This window comes from Stomoxys calcitrans, chromosome 5, assembly GCF_963082655.1.
Source record: "Stomoxys calcitrans chromosome 5, idStoCalc2.1, whole genome shotgun sequence".
NCBI lineage: Eukaryota > Metazoa > Arthropoda > Insecta > Diptera > Muscidae > Stomoxys > Stomoxys calcitrans.
The window spans coordinates 51260214-51266213 of record NC_081556.1 but is presented as its reverse complement, the minus strand read 5'-3'; positions in this window follow the sequence as shown (position 1 = coordinate 51266213).

The window sequence follows — 6000 nt, the reverse complement described above, 5'->3', positions numbered from 1 at the left end:
ATACTCGCTAATACCTTTCATTCAATACCCATTTTTCCTAGGCTGGAGCTCCTCACTCCCATTCCTTAGTGGTGGGTATAAAACATTCCATTTTTAAGTGCTCCGCATTTAAGAACGCAACGAAGTCTCTTCATTGATGGCAAATCTTATTTCGCCGGGCATCCTTTTCCAGTAACATTGGAACTTGACTATATACTTTTCACAGTAGATGCTAAATATGCTTTAAATATGAACAACACGAAAATCCAAAAAAACGATCGCCCAGATCTGACCGGGGTCCAAACTGTTTCACATCCTTTGTATAATCCCTAGAGATATTGGTTCAGAAATGCCGAATCATCTACAAAGCCACCCTTAATATTTCAAACGTTTGTCATGAAAGTAGTCTCAATGAGGGGTCGGTGGGCAACTTAAATGCTAAGTTCCTATGATATTCGAAATGACAAGGAGAGTTATTGACGCCTTTAAATAATTAATGGCCACAATCAGCGTTTCTTTTTAGATTAGGCGCGGTTGGAAGAGGGCGTCCGATCTTGAAGAAACCGGCTCGCGAAATCAAGCGATATGCAAGCCCATGCGATTGCGTCGCTGGGCTGGTAACTCGTACCCGTGAAATGAATTCAATTACTTTGAGAAAACTAAAGAAAGATAAAACGGACTGTCCTGACCTTGATGATCCCCACAAAAGAATTAAGGACCATGATATGCGGAAGTGCAACTGGAATGTTCGAACTCTTCACAAAAAATGTTCGAACTCTTCACAAAAAAGTATACGCTATGGAGGAAGTTTTGTAAAAGTACAAGGCAGACATCAACGTCTTACAAGAAATACGATGGATCGGGAGTGGCCTCACAACAACACCGCATGGTGACGGGCTATACAATAGCTACTAAAATACGAGGCATGAATTTGGCTGTAATTTTTTGGTAAGTTGTGCCCGACAAAAGAAAAAAAGAATATTTGAATGCTGGCCCGCACATGACATTAAAATCGTTTGTCTTTGTTCCGACTTTTGGAACATTTAGCCTCCACTAGATAAAGTCCGAAAATGGATTGAAGCTATTAGATTTCGCAGCGGTAAAAAATATGATAGTAACCAGTACCAGAAATACTAAAATTTACAAGGCTATATGGTTGTCAAGAATGTAGAATCCAAATTAATGACGTTTTAATAGATGACAAAGATCTAGCGTGTTGATATACGATCGATCCAAGGAGCAAACATTGATTTGGATTATTAACTTGTTGCAGCACGCGCCCGTCTAAGCGTGGCGGGAAACGTACGATCTGATGCTGCACGGAAGCTGGACGTCGGAAGTTGCAAACGAAACAGATGGTCCGGTATAATTCATTCGAATAATTTAATTGATAGATGAATGCACTCCTTGTCTCTATGATATAAAGGCGCAATGACAAAGCATTGTCCGCTACATGAAAAATTCTACGAAATCCGTACTCGGAGAAATACTATTGAAGCATACGGATCATCACTGTAATCAGTAGAAACGCAGAAAGAAAAGACTATTTCTTTATTAAATACTGAGTGTCAATGATACTCGAGATGACAAGGTGAGTTATTGGCGCCTTCAAATAACCAATGGCCAACATCAGCGTCTTGGAGCAAGCGCCTCGCCACAACGAGGGATACATGTGCAATCCCACAAAACCCATGCGGTTGGGGCCCTGGGACAGTAACCCGCCCTCGGAAAACTATGAGAAACAAAGGAATAGTAAAAACGGACCCCCTCAACGTTGACGACCCACGCAAACGAAAAAAGGACCATGATTTGCGAATCTACACCTGGAATGTCTGCACTCTTTATGGAGAAGGTGCAGTATACGGTGGATGATAAGTTAGCCACCATCCGCATAAAAGCCAAATTTTTCAACATCAGCCTTATATGTGCCCATGCCCCGACGGGAGACAAGGACGAGCAGACCAAGGATATTTTCAACAAGCGCCTAGAGAGAGAATATGACGGTTTCCACGCCCATGATATTAAAATCGTTCTGGGAGATTTTAATGCGAAGATAGGGAAGGAAGACATTTTTGGTCCAACAGTCGGAAAGTTTAGCCTCCACGAGATAATGTCCAGTAATGGGTTGAGGCTGATAGATGTCGCCGCCTCAAAAAACATGGTAGTTAGTAGCACCAGATTTCAACACAAAAATATTCACAAAGTCACATGGCTGTCACCCGATCAAAACACGAGAAACCAAATCGACCATGATAGATGGAAGGCATTCATCCAACGTGTTAGATGTACGATCTATCCGTGAAGCGAATATAGATTCGGATCATTACCTTGTTGCAGCAAAGGTTCGCACCCACATGGCGAGGAAAGTACGAACTGACACTGACATTGAAAAGCTGCAAACACAACAAATGGCAACGGCATACTCCACTCGACTGACCCAACTGCTTGATGAAAGCACTTATTGTTCCGATGATATAATGGCGCAGTGGCAAACTATTGCCCATTCCATGGAAAATGCCGCGAAATCCGTACTTGGGTACCGGAAGCCTCCTCCAAGAAACCAATGGTACGACCAAGAGTGTTGAGATGCTACCGAAGCCAAGAATGTGGCATATAGAGCAACCCCCTGCAATCATTAGCAACGCGCCAGATGAAGGAGAGGTATCGGGAAAAAAGGAGAAACGTCTATTCCGCAGAAAGGAAATGGAAAGACGTGAAAGTACAGGAGTAGAATGAAGTCCGAAAATTCTATCAAAGAATTAAACATCAATCCAATGGCTTTAGTGCAGGCACATCCTCCTGCAGAGACAAAGAAGGAAATCTGGTAACTGACACAGATAACATGCTGAGGATATAGAAAGAACTTTTTACCCAACTACTAGTGTCCGACGTTGGCGGCGAAGAGGATACCGCAGAACCAATCCCTGATGATGGTATAGAATGTTTACCTCCTAGTCAGAATTAGGGCCAAAGTAGTCCGCTGATAAGCCGTATGCATCAGCTTATCTGCGCAATCTGGCTAGAAGAACGCATACCCGATGACTGGAACCTCAGCATACTTTGTCCCGTACACAAGAAAGGCGACAAGACGGAATGTGCCAACTACAGAGGAATAAGTCTATGAAAGAACCTCTCCGAACTACACAATGCCAAACGGGGATGCAGACAAGAACACAGTTTATACGAAATGCAGATGTGAATAGGTATGGCACGCAACTAACAAGGAAACACTTATGCTTGCCTATTCCGACGACATCGATATTACTGGTCGGATACCAGCAACTTTTGAAATTATGGAAACAGAGTCATAGAAAATTCAGATCCATTTTAAATGAAGATAAGACAAAGTGGATGATATCAACTATCGGTATGCCCTGTAGATCCGAGCAAACAAAGGCAGTTGAAGACTATAACTTTGAGATAGTCAGAAATTTCATCTACCTTGTCACCTCCGTCAACGAAACGTATTGCACCAGTTTTGAATTAAGACGAAGGATAATATAGTCTAACAGATGCTGATTTGGATTAATCCAGCAGTTCAGAAACAAAGCCATCCTCGACAGACGAAAACCAATACAAGACATTCATACTATCCCTATTGTTATATGGTTTTGAAGCATGGGTACTTGTGAAATTAGACCACGAATTGTATAACGTATTTCAATACAACGATTGCGTTGGCTAGGTCATGTCGTCAGAATGCTTGAAAAAGCTCCAGCGAAAAAGTGCTTTAAAGTTAATTTAGTCCAAATGTGGAATTTTGTTTCGTATTCTATCCCCAAATACCTTTCATTTGAGTATCATTTTCTGCCGATCTGTCAACTTATTCCTTGAGGTTTTGTGGGGTAGGGGAATTCTTGGAGTAGGAATGCTTCCCCTGCGACTTGGCACCAATTAATTAAGATATTATAATTGTATTGTTCTTTCAAATACCTTTCTTTTAACTCCCACATAGTCCCGATCGGTCGGTTTGGGAGTGGTTTTTTTAGATGGGGCGGCCTCTGAAATAAGTTTCGTATTTTACTTTCAAATACCTACCTTTCATTTGAGTCTCTCATGTTATAAGTCTCGCACCAACATTATATTATGAATTTTACGTGCTTGCTGGTCTTGCCAACATATGAACCCTGTAAGTCCCTCCAATTGTAATAATTTCCTCATGTTATTTCATGCTGTGTACTAGGGGACATTCCAAGGGTAAAGAAGGTGCCCCGTGCTCTTTTGCTCAGCAGCTTACGCTCTTGGAAAATTGAGGGGCCCTTCAATAACGTGGAGGTAGAATCAATAGTCGTTGCACTGGACCGCATGGTAATCCAACCTACTTTCACCCAGTGGACTAATAATATGCTGTGTGGCAGGATTATTTATGCGAACCTGGAAGATAGTGTGGTCAGACGGAGAGTGACAAGAGTAACGCCCCAGGGTGGGGTGATCTCGCCTATTCTGCGGAATTTCGTGACGAATGAAATCGTGCAGGCGATGCTGGATCCAATGGGGCCTACATTCGAGACTGGTCGCGCTTAGGCTGAGGGTGCTCGGTATGTTGAAGGATGATAGTTGTGGGCACAATTCCTAGATGGTAATGATGCGGAAGGTAGACTGAAGAGGATCTACTACTATCTGTAACTGGTACCGACTGGGATTAAAAGACGGGTGACAAGAGTAACGCCCCAGGGTGGGGTGATCTCGCCTATTCTGCGGAACTTCGTGACGAATGAAATCGGGCAGGCGATGCTGGATCCATTGGGGCCTACATTCGGAACTGATCGCGCTCAGGCTGAAGGTGCTCGGTATTTTGAAGGAGGACAGTTGTGGCCACAGTTCCTGGATGCTAATGATGCGGTAGGTAGACTGAAGAGGATCTACGACTATCTGGAACCGGTACCGACTGGGATTAGAACATTCAAGATTTGTTTTCCAGAAAGGGATGAATGGAGAGCGATTGCTGAGGGGGAGAAGACCTCGATGTTCACTGATGGCTCTAAGATGGAGTTAGGGACTTAGTTGGGGTCTACTCCAACGCACTCAACATCGGCACGTCTCTAAGACTACCGGACGAGTGTACGGTCTTTCAGGCAACAGTCAGTGCCATAACAGTACCCGCAAGAGAAATTCTGGTAAGGTAATTCAAAACTCAGAATTTATGTGGCCAGTATGGCGGCGCTCAAGAACTTGGGTTCGAGGACGGTGAGGTCAAAGTGTATGGCGTATTGTTTGGAGTTCCAGGATAGACTCCGGGTTCCAGATGGGGTGCTGATATGGGCTGCCGAATATGAAAGGGAATTAAGCGGCCGACGAACGAGCCAGTAGGGGCTCGTTTGAGCCGAACGAACCAGTCATCGGTCGTGCCATTTGTCGAAATACTGAACATAGTAGAGGAAATGGCTAGAGCGGGGTCGGTGGCGAGATGGGACTCAACGGATGGTTGCCGGGTCGCTCTGACCTGTCATCGAGAGTAAGTTAATGGCGTTCGATAAGAAGTCGCTGAACACTTTGACAAGGGCCTCATGGTGGCTCGCATGGAAAACCTCACACTGACTTCTGCAGGAGTTGTCTTGATGAAGATGCGGAAAAGACTATCGAACACTTGCTGTGCTCATGTCCGGGTGTGCAGGGATGCAGGCTCCCCTTTCTGGTGAGGCGTTTCTTCTGCGATCAGGGTAATTTTGGGAACGTACCTCTGGGATGTCTCCTGAGATTCGTGAGCGGAACGAGATAGTTTCGACGGATAAGCTCCAGCGAAATTACATACGTGCTTGCGTGTGGGATATGCGTTTTCACCCCCCGCTCTCGTTCTCCATTCTTCCTGGTTTTTTATTCGTGTATAACCTCTGGATATGATCTGAGATCTCACATCTTTTTTTCTCTCTCTCTTTGTAGGGTATCACAATGGGCCGAACTGGTCTCCAAGTGAACCTGTGGTGGACAACCCATTCAACCTAACCTAACTTCCCGTCTTGACATTCTTAGACTATTTAGCCATGTCTGTCCGTCCGCCTTTCTGTCTATCGAAATAGCGCT